Consider the following 16,810-nt stretch of genomic DNA (forward strand, 5'->3'; position numbering starts at 1 on the left):
ACTAAAATATGTTATACAAACATTTATTTAGTATACTTTTGCGGGCATTTGAATTTAAACCAAAAAAGAAAAAAAAATTGAATTTGACCGGTTACCAGCCAAACCGGCCGGTATACCGGTACGAACCGGTTGAACTGGGAAGTTTGAATTTAAATTTGAATTTGTCCGGTTCCGACCGGTAACCGGCCAAACCGGACCGGTATACCGGAATCGGAGGCCGGCGGTTACCGGTCACCGGTCGGATTTTAAAACCCTATGTGCCACACGCTCGAGCTCATTCACCAGGCTTTCTGAGTGCCGATGAAGCGTGTGAGCCACCATGTAGCTCATCTCCTGGCGCAGGGCTCTGGTGCGCTCCTCTGATGGCACGGACAAGTCAACGTTGTCTAGAGCGCCTTCCGGTGAGAACCCATTCCACCTGATGCCGTGGTTTCGGGTCCTCTCGAAAGAGCCGATGAGATCGGCTTCGAACTGAGCTTTGACCTCATCATATTTTTGCTTGTGTTCTGGAGTCAGCTCTTCATACGTGACAGGTTTGGTGACCGGCGGAATCGGTGCTTGGTCCTGAGGTCCTGTCATCTCTGCGGCGGGCGTTGCTGTTGATGAGAGTCCCACCGGGCGTGCCAGAATGTGTTGTCGGTCAAAACCCACCGGCGAGTAGCGACAGGCAACACGAAGAGCCGGGAGGTCGCCGGGGCGCTGGCAGGCACTGCTCCCTCGTCAACGGCCCGCAATCCTGGCACACACCGCGGCTTTCTAAGACGCAGGGCGTGCCACCTGACCTATACCTGATCAGGAAGGTGCGAACGTGCTTGCAACGATTTGCCTGCATACACAAACACGTGTAAACGTTCGTCCGAGCCGTGGTCGGCTCCCCGGGACGACTCTTGCATCAGCTTTAAAGAGCCGATCGAGTCCCGTTGTCAGACTGGATCTGCATATCCAGATGGTAATGGATAAAGCAAATAACTGCGAAAACTGCTTTAATTAAATCTAGCTAATCTAATCCACGACGGTAAAAGCTTCACTGCTAGATCGGAACATCCTACACGTAGTTAGGCCTAACGAGCGTAAAAGATAACCGAACCTTAACCAGAAAAGAGGCCTAAGAACAAGCGAAATCCGATTCCCGGATCAATCCCTATTAAGATCAAAGCAAAGCATCTAATACATCGCCGGATCATCCAACCCGTTTACAAGGCCTAAACTAGCAGATATTACGCCAATTCTTAAGTATAAGAACAAACCGTAACAGATTAGATCTACTAGATAAAAAAGAAGCAGGGTGTTGTCTCCACGCAGCTAATTCTATGCAACGAGAATTAACGTAAGATTAAAACATGATTGCACAGAAACAACATGATATTCGTAGATGATAAACAACCAAAGCATGATAGATCTACTGAAAGTCATGCTACGAAAATCAAGATAACTAGCACTACTCACCATAAAAAATGCTTCAGTACGAGTAATACCAAAGTAAAAGGAAGAACAACGCTGCCCTGATCGCAAGAAGCGATCAGGGCAGCATGGCGCTTACTTGGATGAAACCCTAGAATTAGGGGTGGCGGTGCGCCGAGAATTGTTGTTTGCAAAACGTGATGACGTTCCTTTTTACAAATATCATAAGGTACATATTTATAGTCCGGAGACTCGGAAAACAATCTAAACTAATGTGTTCATATCGGACTCTATCTCTAACTCAATCTGAACTAAATCTAAGGATACATGGCCCATATGGTCCAAATGCTCGCGTAGGAGCCGATTCATATGTCTCCTTCAATTTCTTCATTAAGCCCAACTCACTTGCGGCCCATTAATTAACCTGTTAATTTATGGTGATAACACCCCTCTAAAAGTGCTTTCAAAATAGGATGAAGCTACTGCTCAGTTTGTCGAGGAAACCAACCTCACAAAAGGTCAGCTCCTAGGTGATGAAATTCCGCTTCACCCAGGGGCAGGAAGAAAGCCATTTGTAATGGGGCAACCTCTGATGTTGCCAGAGTTGATTGATATGCTACCAACAAGAATGCGTGAGTTGCATCGATGGTACATGAAAGCATGTAAGTTTTTCTAGCAGTGCAATCCACCACATCTTACCACTTAGGTTTGGTTTGACGACGGAGATGGAGAGAAAAGGCGCCGAATTGGGGTATATATGCAAGACAAATGGTGGGAAAACGTACGCGTCCTAACAATCAAGGGTATATGATGATCACTAGCTACTATATATCCTTATTGGTAATGGTGATGTACTTAAATCGATGCTGCGTATCTTTGCAAACGGCCCCGGACCGGAACATTATTATTACAACATACCAGTGTGCTCCATAGTTACCCAGCTCTTCTAAGAATTTGGTTTCCTTATGCAAGTTTATTACTCTTAACAAAAATCTAGGTCCCTCGTTTTCATGTTCAAAATCCTATCCATCTACTAATTGGGATGAAACTTAAGTGATGGACTCTTGTGAAACGTCACTTTTGACTTCTATTTGTGATCACTACTAGGAAAAAAGCTATCGGTCTACATAAAGAATACCGATTTGAACTAGACTCATGGATATAGTTCATATCAGTATATTTGGGATGGATGGAAGCCTATGGAAGACCATTTATAACCTGGTGGTAACACCAACTGAAACTATTAGTACCAGTTGGTGTTACTGACCTTTTAGTACCAGTTGTTGCTACCTCGTATATGACATCGCAAGAGAGGTATGTGCGAGGAAAGAGGGTCCCGAATTCAAATCCAATCAACCGCACGCATCTTTCGGGTGAAAAAATAATAGTCTGACCTATGACTTTAGAGTCTGGGTTGACTCAGTACCGGTTAAATAATATTGTTTCAACCGGCACTATAAGTTTTTTTTTCTAGTAGTGGATGTGTCATAAGAGCCTAAGCAATGGGTAATGCACAATAGTAATGAGTCATAGGTGTTGTCACCCGTCACTATGGTATGTATGTCATTATTGATAAATCAGGATCCGCCACTTGTCATTTGCGTGTCTGAGATGATTGGTGCAATAACTGTCAATAATAACGGTTATTGCTTGTCATTATTGACATTTTTTCACATAGTCATCCTTTCACGAGGACGCCCTCTTAATGTACACCTCTTGCTCTATTATGTGGATGATATCGTGCTCATCACAAACTCAAATGGCTGCCATGGCCAGTGGCCAGTGGGCCCAACATTTTCCAAATACAGTATGCCAAAAGAGCTATCCAATCACGCCAACATGCTCAGCTGCAATCCATGCCTCACACCCATATATACAAAGTCCATGCTCTCCACTCATACAAGTAAAACAGTTACAAAGGCCACTGAATAAATGAAGCCAGTTCCAAGCATTGTGTTTTGCACCATTGTAAGTGTCATGTACATTATATTCCACCAGATCTAGTCCAGCATCAACACCAAGGGTGCAAATTGGTGACCGTTAGGAGCACCTCAAATCCTCTTTAGTTTAATTATTATTTATTAAACTTCTCTGAAATTGAATCTCATTTCAAAGATAGAACAAAATATTTGAACTAAAAAAGGTTAGAGGTACAGCTAAAGATCACCAATTTGCACCCCTAATCAGCACACAAATGGTATAGAAATTTTGTCTACATTTCATACGGTGTAAGATTTCATTCGGAGAGCTCAAGGTCCAGCATGAGCCATCTGCATGGTCCTGAGTTTCAGGGTCATTAGGGGATATGCTCATTTGGCAGTTTAAGACCCAGGGCACTGTTAGTGTGATCCATCATCAAAGTACAATGGATATGACTCGATGGTATCACACTACAGTGTGGTCTCGCAGCGCCAGGGCCGGCTCTAGGGGGGGGGGGGCAAGAGGTGCGACCACCGGGGGCCCACCGAGCTAGGGGGCTCAAGATTATATATGTAACTAGTAGTATTAGTGTAGGTAATTAATTGAAAGCCCATTATGCCAAACTCTCAAACCAGCCTTCCTGACCAGCCCATGAACATGACTACTTGAGGCCATAAGCCCATATAGGCCATAACCTGACGTGAGGGTGAGGGAGGCTGCTCCTAGGTTTTGCAGGGTACCTGCCGCCAGGCGCCGACCGCCACAAAACGCAAGTGCGAGACGCCGAGACCCTGCCCTGCGTGTGCATCCCTACAGACTGCGACAAGCAAATCGTCAAGAGGAGAGGACTAGAGAGACAATGCTGCGATCTCATCTGATCCTTCTCCGCAGCGCAGTCTCAGCGAGCGGCGATGGGCAAGGCATCAACACCATCACAGTAAGCAACACATCAACAACCATGATCGATTGACGATTAGTACTTTCGCAATGTTTTTCTTATTTTCTCAACACTCAACAATTATAGGGTTATAAATTTCTAATTCAATGTTACCATACTATATAGAGCCGGTCCTTATATACTATTTTATTAGTACTTTCTCAACATTCAACACGCAATGTTTTATTATTCATACTATATACTGTGATTTTGACACTAGAAATTTGTTAAACTACCCCTATCTTCTTCGTCGCCCGGGGACCCTTAAAATTATAGAGCCGGGCTGTTTGAACCATAGTGCTCTTTTCTTTCTCAAAAAATTGAACCAACAGAATAAAAACAGTATTGAGATTGTTGGCAGAAAGAATAGCTTGGGCTTCCATCTGGACCGTGTTCACGCCTCTGGAGCCTTTTATGTTGCCAAAAGCTGGGCCTTCTTACCTCAGAGAGATCTGGGCTATACACCTTTTGTCCTTGTAGACTGTTGGGCTGAGCCCATTATTGGCTTCAACTATTTTGCAGCGTGATTATTGGTTTCAGCTATTTTGTAGCGCGAGTGCATTTTTTTTCCTATGTTCATTTTTGTTTTTGAAATACGTTGTCACCATCACATTATATCTTACTATCTTAGTTGACACGCGAAAAGAAAAAACCTCCTAACTTCACACATGGCGCTCAAAAAGAAAAAATCAATGAATAAACTGAGACACGATGTAGAAATTAATTGCTAGCTGACCTCAGTGCCAAGATTACAGAACCGTCATTTTTCTTGAGATAATGGAGAGGTAACTGACTTGAGCAGCATATGATGGCTGCGTTTTACATTAGGTTAAACTCGATCCATTTCTATGCACTATACGATCAGTATCGTACTTTCGATAAAGCGAAAGCATTATTATTGCATTATCAACCCCAACAGATGCAGTCCATTCCCATGGGAAAAGCAGCGACAACGACAACACACAGGTGTTTTCCAGATGCTTAGCTTTGCACGGCCGCATCTCATTCATCCCAACAACTCATATACTTGAGAGAGCTTCTTGTCACATCGAGCTGGGCGAGAGCAGCAAGTATGGCCTCCTTCAGCAGCAGAGCACCACCCATTTCTGCAGTCTGCAGATGACACCACACACCTCTTGCATCTTAGAAAAAACTTACATGATAGCTATCTAATTTGTCACAAGTGCAGGTTCCAAATAGTGGTAACCTTGATCACTATATTCTATTCCATATATTGAAAATAATAATTTTACTATTAACGGATTATTTTCTGGCAAATCAAATCTGTATATATTGGAATCGCATTGCCCCGAGCTTCCCAGTAGACAGTAGTGTTGTTCTTCTCGTCATCCCATGATATCATGTTTTTCTCCTTCGAAAGGGACACACCATCAATTGTATAGCCAAAAGTACAAATAATCGTCCACTAACATTTTAAAAAAAAGGTATAAAAAAATGGCCCACGTTATGCACGCATCTTGTTATGGTTACTTGACATTCATAAGGGTTTCAGGGTCATTAAGTTTTATAACATATTAACAAGTTTGCTGATATGGTAGGATCTTTATCAGGAGAGATGAGGGGAAATTTTATAAATAGGAGAGAAGTTTTATCCCCATAATACTCGTCCGGCTTGATTGCCAGATTTTTAGTATTGGTAACCAATGTTCTTACGGTGTTAAGGCGAGTTGTGGCGAGTCACCGCCGCCTAGCCGCCTATGCGGGCTAAGGCGACGCCTAGGCGGGCCAAAACAGGAGAGCGTCTTGTTGCCTAGGCGACGCCATAAGAACAATGTTGGTAACTATATAATAAAACTAAAACTAATATGCACCGTGACTTGCCCTTAGAAATCATTTCCTAACCCAACCTATGGATGAATTTGTACCTGAATTTTCAGCATCTATTCCCTGGCTCTGGCACCTCCAATGCCGCCGCCGCTAACCACCGCCGGTCACTGCCCATCGGATATCCAGCTCTGCCCGGGGAGCGCCGCTTCGCTTTCACTGCTGGCCGAACCGCCACCGACCCCCTCCACTAGGTTCGGTGTCCGTTTAAGCCCCAGGACCCGAACCTTAAGCTCCGCCACCTTGACCACCATCCGGCCGCCGGCGACCTCACCGGCGGCCACTCGACCCACCGGCAGCTGCTCCCCCCTCCCTAGCTCGGGGAAGAAGGTGAATAGGGCTGAGGGCAGCACCTCTGCAATATCTATTCTACTCGCATATGCAAAGAATAAATTTCTCATAGAATGTATTCTACTCGCATATTATTGAGGAAAAAGAAGAGCTTCTAAACGCACCTGACCTACCAATTCCGAAAAGGACATATGCTAAACTTTGCTTATTCGTCGAGGTAAAAGTGCATCCTCCCGAACGTCCCGGTCCCTTAGCCGAAAGAGACGATAAGCAAACGATTCCATACGCCACCGCGCACGGCGTCACCTCGCTGACGTACGCCACCGGCGCGTGCGTGGACACGAGTCAAAATTATATCTACTCGGAATAATATGATTCCGACAGGAGGTGGTTCGGATGCTGCAGCAGAATAATTTGGACGTGGCAGCAGGACGATAACTATGCTGTCGCTGTAGACTGCTTACCTCCACAACCATGGTGTGGACCAAGGTGTCGCCGGCGGCGGCGATTGTGGCCGTGACGACGCCGAGGCGCAGGGGCTCCAGCGCCCGGCACACCCTGCTCACGGCGCCCCTGCCCCTGCTGCACCGCACGCTCACCATTGCCATCGTCTTCCCCGACTCGGACACCTGCACCTGCAGAGCGAGCGAAAATTTCGGTCACTCTAGTTGTGGCCTGTGGGTGATTAATTTGGAATGTGTTTGGACATTAGTGTGGGAACCTACCTCGAGGATTCGGACCGGCGGAGTGGAGGTGGTGATGGATCGTGTCGCGGCGCCGTCGTCGGCGAAGGCGATGGACGGCGCCCTCCTCATCCTCTTCATCTGCGGGAAAAAGCTGTCGACGTCATCGGTGGCACCGACGGTCGCGACGTCCACTGTCTTGACGGCGGCGGACTGCAGGGCGGCAATGTCGTCGAGCACCCGGCGCTCCTGCTCCTGGAGGTGCTCGACGTAGGCGATGGCGTCCCTGACGATGGACGCCTTGTCCATCTGCACCACCATATATGACATATAACGGGCAAAGATTCAGCTCACATTGATGTCCAGATCAACCGATATAGTCTCGATCTGATTCTGACCTTGGTGATGTTGGGCACCACGCTGCGGAGCGCGTAGAGCTTCTCGTTGAGCCTGCGGCGCCGGCCGCGCTCCGTGACAACGTTTCTCGTTGCCACAGCGGCTGGCGGTGGGGGCGCCAACACCGCCGGCGCGGAGCAGCAGTCGTTGGCGCCGCCGGGCGAGCTGGAGTCCGCCGGCGCGTACGACGCGCAGAGGCCGGACAGCGACTCAGCCTCGCTCGCCGGCGCGTATGCGTACATGCTGCCGCCGCGCACCAACCAAGAAACCAACCATTCGTCATTAGGCAGGCTACTCGATCATTCCTTCCCGTTCAACAACAACGAGGAATTAAGATTCATGGAACTGAACTGATGTGAATCAGCTCACCTGCCGAAGGCGTCGGCGAGGTCGAGGGGCTCGACGAGGAAGCGAGGTGGCGAGTGCCAGTAGAGACCGAAACCCATGGCCACCATGGTGTTATCTGCCTCCATTTGGCTCCGGCCCTTGTACGTCCTTGCTGCTGCAGTGTGTTTAATTTCTTGTTGAAGCCTGCCTAGTGGAGCAACTCTTGTCGCCACTGCAGCAGGGTAGTTGGGGTAGTAGGAAGAACGGATTGGGGCAGGAGCAAGAAGGGGATTGGGAGGAGATCAGGATCGGCACGAGGGCCTCTTAGTTTGGAGAACAAGTTGAAGGTTCATACATGACGATGCCGTCTCTCTCGGCACTCCTCACACATATATTCCCACACACCACACGCAGGTGGCTACTCACGCATGCCAACACTCTTGGGCTGGATCCACTCCGGCCCGGAGACACACGGATTGGGCTTGCCGATGCGACTTGGCCTGACCGGCCCAGTAGTGTCTTCATCTACAGTACGATGCAGGAGTAACATTCCCTTCCCCAAGTGAACCTGCTTGTACTCTCAAAAAAGTGAACCTGCTTGTCCCCAAGTAGAGGCGAGAGGAAACTACTGCTTCAACGCTTCCAAATCCTCCCAAGTTGCGAGTGCAGGTTCCATACCTGACTATTGGATAAGAGCATGCTCCATAGTACGCTGACCACGGGCAACAAAGCGATGTTGTATCACTCTGACAGGCACTTGGTGCTCAGGAGTACCATCCGGCAGTGTAGACGCCACAGAATGAGAAAAAGCCTCTTCAGAAGGGAAACATGGAACTGGATGAAGATGAGAAGAAGCTAGCAAGTCAAGTTTATAGGCAACTGACCCCAACAGTAGCAATGATTTGGTAGGGTCTGAAGAATTTCAAAGCCAACTTGTGATTTGCACGAGGTGCTAAGGACGACTGCACATAAGGCTGTAGTTTCTAAGTATACCCAATCTCCAACCAAAAACCTGCGTTCAGAGCGGTTTTTGTCAGCTTGAGACTTCATACGCTGGCGAGCCCGTAGGAGATGCTGAGATATCAGGCGATCCATCACAGCACGATCATAAAGCTAGACACCCAGTTCAGGAGAAGACACAGGGTCTGAAGCAAGAAGACCAAAACTGGACTTGAGTAATCATAAATAGCCTCAAATGGCGACTGGCCCGGAGCTGAATGAAAGCTAGTATTGTACCAATACTCAGCGACGGACAGCCACTGGTTCCACTGTGAGGGACACGCATGCACAAAGCATCTCAAAAAGGTTTCCATGCACTGATTGACTCGCTCAGTCTGGTCATCAGATTAAGGATGGTAAGCTGAACTCATGCACAATTGGACTCCAGCTAATTTGAATAACTCCCGCCACAAGTGACTCAAGAGTATCTTATTGAGTTTTGCTCCGGTGGTCTCTTCCATAAACTTTGCACGAAACTTAAAGCAATAAAATTTAATTTAATTAATTTTCTTACTGGGTTTAGTTTGGGCCCGGCCCTATCCATGCCCTAATGAGGCCCGATCCAAGTCCAAAGACCCAAGTTGCCCTCCAATAGGTCCCCGCGCACTCCGTCCGCCGCGTTTCTTCGCAATTTTTCTACCTTTCTTGTCAATCTGTTTTCAATCGGTGTAGCGGCGGCGGTGGCGACCACTCTCCATCGTGCCGTGCCACCCCCACCCCCCACCCCACTCCGTCAGCTGCGTTTGTTTGCCATTTTCTCGCGCCGAGTGAGGTCGGATGATCGGCTGCGCCAGCCTCGTGCGTTGATCCATTTTCCTCGGGTGCGGCGGCGACGGCTTCCTCTCTCCATTGCGGTTTAAGCCCTCCCATTTCTTCCTCTGCTCTGTCAGCTGCGACCTGCGCCGCCGATTTCAACGGTGGCGGTGAGGGAGGCGGCCTGTTGATCCACTCCGTCATCAACAGCATCCAGGGATGACGCACGCGGCAGCTATGAAATCTTTCACTTTCATCACCACCCGCAACGGCCACATCACTGCGGCCTCAATGACGAGGAGGACGTCTTCGACAAGCTGACCGTGAACTCTGCAGTAGCACACGCCTCAGCCCTGTTCCATTTTCGTCCAAGGCTGCATCACTTCCAGGTGACGACGTTCCATGTCGGCGGTGCAATCTGGGTTCATATCCCCTGTCAAGATCGCTTGTCCTCATTCCTCAGTTAATCTTTGTTTTAGTATGATGCTCGTTGCTCATTTCAGCTGTCATTTAAAAACAATGCAGTCTGGCTCGGCATTGAATAACACCTGTTAGTGTAGTTATTGGGTGTTGCAGTATTTCTTAGTCTAATTGGAAGTGGCCCTGTTTCATTTTTGCAAAGCTCTTCCTCTTTCTATTTTGCTTGTATTGAGGAGCATGTCCTTGCTGTATAGACTTTAGGTTTAATTCTTGCTACATGGGAAAATGTTTTTTTTTTCTGAATGATGCCTGCTATTGTACCGGTAACCGGAGTAAAGTTGGAGATGACGAGGAATTGGACTTTCATCTTGAGCCCACTGATGATATCAGTTGGGATGATGATAACATATTGTCGGCTCAAAATCCACTGTCATTGGAGGTATAAATATGACAGAATCAAATATTGAATTGTTCCTTTCCCTTTTAGTGTTTGTTGTTCGTCGATTAACTAAAATTTCATATATCCATTTAGATCGAACTCCCTCTTTTTGTGTCTGTAGGAAGATGACAAATCTGTGTATGACGAGGAAACGTTTAGGACAACGTCACATGCTGCAGATCGGCACACTACATTGGACGAGTATTGGGACATAGTAAAAAAGGCCTTTTCATCTGAGGTGGAGGCTTACTCTTTCTATAATAAGTATGCAAGTGATAAGGGTTTTAGTGTTAGAAGGCAAAAGGTGAGGCGTGCGAAGCGGTCAGGAGCACTATTGTTTAGGCATTTCTTGTGTTCTAGAGAAGGACAGCGAGATGCAAAATGGCTTGATAAGGAGGTTTGCAGTCGTAGACCAAGAGCACTAACTCGGTGTGAATGTCAGGCGAAACTGGAGATTAAATTGGATCGATCCCAAGGAGTCTGGTATGTGCAAAATTTTGTAGATGAGCACAACCATCGCTAAGCTATGCAAAATGAAGTTCCCTTCCTGTGGTCTCACCGAAAAATGAAGGATTTCCAGAAAACAGAGATCATGGCAATGGAAGCGGTTGGAATCCGTAAGCATGTCATTATGGATGTTCTTCAATGCAAATATGGTGGATATGGTGAAGTCGGCATCATTAGGAAGGATGCATACAACTTCTCTTCTAGGTACAAGAGATCAAGGATAGCTAATGGTGATGCAATGGCAGTGTTAGGTCTCATGCAGAGTAGGCAGAAGGATGATCCTGATTTTTGTTATGATTACAAAATGGATGCTGCTGGACACCTGAAGACCATGTTTTGGTGTGATAGCCAATCTCGTATGAACTATCAATCATTTGGTGATGTCGTCATCTTTGATAGTACTTACAGGATGAACAGGTATAAGATGCCCTTTGTTCCCTTTTGTTGGGATGAACCACCATAGAAGCACAACTGTGTTTGGCTGTGGGATCATCTCAGATGAGCGTGTTGATTCCTATGTATGGATGTTTGGTGCCTTTATGAAAGCCTCAATCCATAATCACTGATGGTGACTACTCCATGTTGAAAGCTATCCGACATGTGCTATCAGGTGTCAATCATCGCATTTGTTCATGGCATGTGGAAGAAAATTTGCCGAAGCATCTTAGCAAAAAAGCCGAGGAAGCTTTCAGACCGCTTATATATTATGGTAGTTCACCTGCCACCTTTGAGCAAAGGTGGAATGCCTTCCATGCAGAGCACCAAACTGCTAATTAAGAATAGCCATTGGCTAAGAATGATGCACAACAATAAGAAATTATGGTCTGCATCATTTCAGTTTGAGAAGCTTTTCCTTGGTATGAAAACTAATTAACCAGAGAAGTGAAAGTCTCAAATCTAGTGTTCACAGGCACCTAGACAGACAGATGTTACTTCTTGACTTGGTTGTGCACTACGAAAATTGTGTTTCCCGTCTTAGAGAAACCGAGGCTGGGTTAGATTGTGGAGCTTCACAGTCAGTGCCTGTTCCGTTAACATGTCACAGGGAGATTGAAGAGGCATGGTCAAAAGTTTTCACAGCTGCAAACTTTTATATATTGCAAGAACAACTATCTAAGATTGCTGACTTCGAGATTTTTGAGACACTTGAGGGTACAGATTCTCAAAGGTTTATTGTTGCACGCAAGGAGAAGAAGAAATCATTGTATCTTGTTGATTATTTGTGTGTGAATTTAGAGGCAAAGATGAGATGCACCTGCTGAAAGCTGGATCGTGAAGGACTCCCTTGCTGTCATATTTTTCATGTATTGGATCAAATGAAACTGCCTGAACTACCAAGGTGTTGTATTCTCCAGCTGCACTCTAAGGATGCAAAAAAGGTGGTCTTCCTTCCAGGCGGGAAAGTAACATTTATGGTTGGTCAACAAAACGATCAAGGTACAGCAACCTCATTGTACTAGGGGCTGAAGCATTTGATGTTGCATCAAATACCATGAAGAGTTCGATAAGGTTAAGGATTATTTGGGGGCATCATATCAAAAAAGTATAAACCTGACTATGGTGGAACTGATTGCCAGAGATCAGACAATAAAACATATCACTTTACTATGGGTTCTGTTCTTGATCCACTAATTGTTGCCAACAAAGGTGCACCAAGGAAAGATAGCAAAGTTACAGCTAAGCAAAATGCAGACGGACATAGGATTAAATCATTTCATGAATCGCGGCCAATTAAGTGTGGTACATGTGGCAAAGGAGGTCATAATAGGAGGACGTGCCCGTGGAGAGTAAGCAAATTTGTATATCTTTGTAGTAATTATGTAGCCTATTTTTGTGTTGTAGTGCTACTGATTCTTTTCCATTTGTAGGCTCCATAAAACCCCAAGGTATTAGATGTCCATTTGGACTACATCGGTTCTCCAGTTTTCTTTTTCATTAGGTACTTACTACATGAGAGAGAATATGGCTGGAAATTGTAGATGCATTCCAAGAGGCAATAGCCGGTTAATATATGGGCAAGGAACCCGGATGGTTTATAGAATCAACACCAATCAAGGGATCCTTGCCATGTACACAGGATAGCACCTAACCTAGGGCCAGCTCACATCCAGGGAGGATGGAGACCAGGCGCCATGGGCCCAGAAGGGCCGAACCAAGCACAGTCCAATATGGGCAGACAATATCCTCTAACACGCCCCCGCAGTCTAATCGGCCGCACCGCAGACGTTCAGACTGGACCTGAACTCAGTGAAGATCGACGAAGGGAGGCCCTTGGTGAAGATGTCGGCATACTGTGACGTGGTTGGCACATGAAGGACACGAACATCACTAGTAGCAACCCGCTCGCGGACGAAGTGGAGGTCGATCTCGATGTGCTTGGTGCGCTGATGTTGAGTGGGGTTGGAGGACATGTACACAGAGCTGATGTTGTCACAGTAGACCAGGACGGCTCGACGGAGAGGAACGTAAAGTTCCTAGAGAAGTTGGCGCAGCCAAGAAGCCTCTGCAACAGCACTAGCGACAGCGCGATACTCGGCTTCTGCACTGGAGTGAGAGATATTCTGTTGCCTCTTATAAGACCACGAGACCAGGTTGTCACCGAGGAACACAGCAAAGCCCGAGGTAGACTTGCGCATGTCAGGACAACCAGCCCAATCAACATCGGAGTAGACAACCAGCTCAGTCGACGGAGAAAGGCCGGAGAAGCAGCCCAAGGTGAAGAGTGCCCCGAATATAGCGCAAGATCCGTTTGAGCGCTGCAAGGTGAGGCTCTCGGGGATCATGCATGTACAAGCAGACCTGCTAAATAGCATATGCAATATTCGGCCTGGTGAAAGTCAGGTACGGTAACGCTCCAACAAGACTCCTGAAGTCAGTCGCATCCTGAATAGGAATGTCATCAGCAGAAAGCTTCAGGTTGCAGTCGACCGGAGTAGAAACAGGCTTGCAGTCAGCCATGCCCACGCGATTGAGAATATCAATCATGTATTGGCGCTGTGAGAGGAACAGACCAGCACTGCAACGCTGAATCTCCATGCCCAAGAAGTGGTGGAGCTCACCCAGATCCTTCATTGCAAACTCCTGCTGAAGGGCTCCGACGGTGCAGCAAAGTAGCTCAACAGAAGACGCCGTCAGGACAATGTCATCTACATAATGGAGTAGGTAGACAGTATCTGTGCCACGTCGGTAGATGAACAGTGAAGTATCTTCCTTAGCTTCAACGAATCCCAAACTGAGCAAGTGAGTGGCGAAGTGGCTGTACCAGGCACAGGGCGCCTGCTTAAGTCCATACAAGGACTTGTTTAGGCGGCAGACAAACTCTGGGTGAGCAGGATCCTCAAAACCGGTGGGCTGAGCACAGTACTGAGGAACGAGAGTACTCTATCCTGCCTGTGATGAGTGAATTGTCAACCGTGCGGTGTGATCGTGCGCTTGGTCTTTGGATTGCAGGTACACGGTCGTCGAGTGTCGATGGGGAGCTGCCGTGGAGGTGCTGTGGCCGATGGACCGTGTGGTGGACGGCGGTGAAGGGCAGCCGGGACCGGAGCTCGGACCGGGCGGCAGCTGTGGCGTCCACTCCTGGATCGAGGGCGCAAGCGGCGATGGAAGGTGGGTTTCTTGGTTTGCGCCACAAAACCAAGGAGGCGGACGGCGGTTGAAGACGCCAAGTCGTGGAGGTGACGGGCGTCGGTCTCGGGACTGACGGAGGTGACGGGCGTCGACGGCATCTAGGGCCTCGCTGCGGGCGAGGAGGTGACGGGCGTCAGTCGGCGTCTAGGGCCGTCAGAAGGCCGAGGCGGGAACGGCATCTAGGGCCACGGCGTGGAGGCGGGAATCTTCCCGCGCGGGAGGTTTTGGCGGTTTTCTCAAAACCGGCCACCTACCCGGGTTTCGCGGACCCTCCAAAACCACAGACCGGATCTTCGTCGACGTGGCGGCATCGCAGCAAAGACTTCGAGTCGAAGAAAGAAGCTTCGCCGTCGATCGAGGTTGTACAGCAGGGTGCTGCTGTCCCGACCGGTCTGACCGGTCCCCTGGACCGGTCTAACCGGTCTGGCCGCAGCAGCCGGGTATAAATACCCCCACCAGCCCGTGGCTGGTTGAGTCTCTTGAGCCTTTTGTTTTCTCTTCGTTTTTCCTTATCCCTGCCCCTACTCTAGGTTAGGGCCAAGGTCTCCAACGCAAAGGGAGGTTAGATTATAGCTAATCTCTTCGATTTAGAGGGTGGATGATGGTGTGGTCGGCTCTAGCCTTTGTATAGGTGAATTCCTCCATGAATTATGAATGAAATTGTGTTAAGATTCACCCGTGTGAGCTGAGCTTTTCGTCCTCCCCTTCCCTTTGTGTTTTTGGACTTGATTTTTCCTCCTTTGAGGTGTTTTGTGTTTGGAGGAGTCAAGTTCTTCAATTCGTGGTTTGATGGACTCGTTGTGACGATTCTAATCTATCTAGCCTAGTGCCAAACCTGCAGGAATCGCGAGTTCTCACGAATTGAGATTTTTGGGTTCTTGAGAAAACCCCAATTCTCTTTGATCTTCCCTCAATTTCTCATGATCTATTAATATTTTGGGAAAGATCTTTTGGGAATATGTTCATGGGGTAGATGAGATGTTTTCCTCCAAGTTTCGTTCGATTTGGACTTCGTTTGCTCGAGATTTGACATTTGGAGCTTTGTTGGCGGGCTGTCTAGGAGCGACCGGTCTGACCGGTCTGTGCAACCGGTCTGATCGGTCTCTGCAGTCCAGTTCTGCGTTTCGACTGGCTTTGCTTCCGCGCTGCGACCTGGGTCTTCTGCTTCGAGATAGCTGGTCCATAGCTATTCTCGCTGACCTAGGTTGAAGGGCTTGGGTGATTTTGGGACATAGGCTGACGGTTCGAATTTCGGAAGAAATTTTGATCGGCTCCCATTCACCCCCCTCTGGTCGCCGGCTTCGGTCCCTCAATTGGTATCAGAGCTTGGTTGGGGTTTTCAGTACCTTAATCAGTTCGAAAACCACTCGGCGACCATGGCGAGTCTTGGTAAGATCCCGGTGTTTTCCGGCGAGGACTATGCCTACTGGAAGGTTTGCATGAGAGCCTTCCTGCAGAGCATGGGAGCCGAGGTCTAGGAGATTACCACGAACCACCTTTACGAGGTGCTTGCTGTTTGGACCACACCTCTCTAGGTGACCCAGCATGAGGCTAACACCAAGGCCGTCAATGCCTTGTTCGCTGGCATTTCTCATGCGGAGTTCTCACGCGTCCAGGGTTTTTAGGAAGCCCACAAAATTTGGACGTGTCTTGAGAACTACCATGAGGGTACACCTCAGGTGAAGGCCAGACTGTTCGAGACTCACCGGCGTGAGTACGAGAACTTCACACAGGAGCCGGGTGAGAGCATTGACCTGATGTTCAGTCGTTTTTGGTCGATTGTGAACAAGGTCAATGCGAACAGATCTGCTGGTGCCCTTGAGTACACAGAGCACGAGAAGGCTCTCAAGTTGCTCTACGCACTTGACCGCTCTGTGTGGGATCTCAAGGTGAACACGATCATTGAGTCTGCAGGCTATGAGACTCTGACCGTGAACGAGCTTTTCAACAAGCTCAAGGCCACGGAGGTGGATAACCAGACACGAGCCAAGCTCAATGGTGCCCCTCCTTCCAAGAGCGTCGCTCTTGTGACTGGCCCAGGTGGATCGAGCTCTAACGCTAACTCTGCTCTTGGCTTTTCTCTTGCCTCTTTGCCTTCTGTTTCAGATGAGTAGCTGGAGACACTGGGCGACGACGACTTGTGCCTCCTGATCAGCAAGTTCCAGCGCATCTACCACAACAGGCAGAGGAAGAAGAACCACGGGTGCTACAACTGCGGCGATCTGAACCACTTCGTCACCGATTGTCCCAAGAAGTCCGGCG

The 16,810-nt window shown here is 48.0% G+C and overlaps 1 pseudogene; it reads right to left on the reverse strand.

Annotated features, from left to right (window-relative positions):
• Window positions 1-4,970: 4,970 nt before the first annotated feature.
• LOC120640471 lies at window positions 4,971-8,493 on the reverse strand (annotated as a pseudogene).
• Between the last annotated feature and the right edge of the window lie 8,317 nt (window positions 8,494-16,810).

The sequence above is a fragment of the Panicum virgatum genome, chromosome 7K (assembly GCF_016808335.1).
Source record: "Panicum virgatum strain AP13 chromosome 7K, P.virgatum_v5, whole genome shotgun sequence".
NCBI lineage: Eukaryota > Viridiplantae > Streptophyta > Magnoliopsida > Poales > Poaceae > Panicum > Panicum virgatum.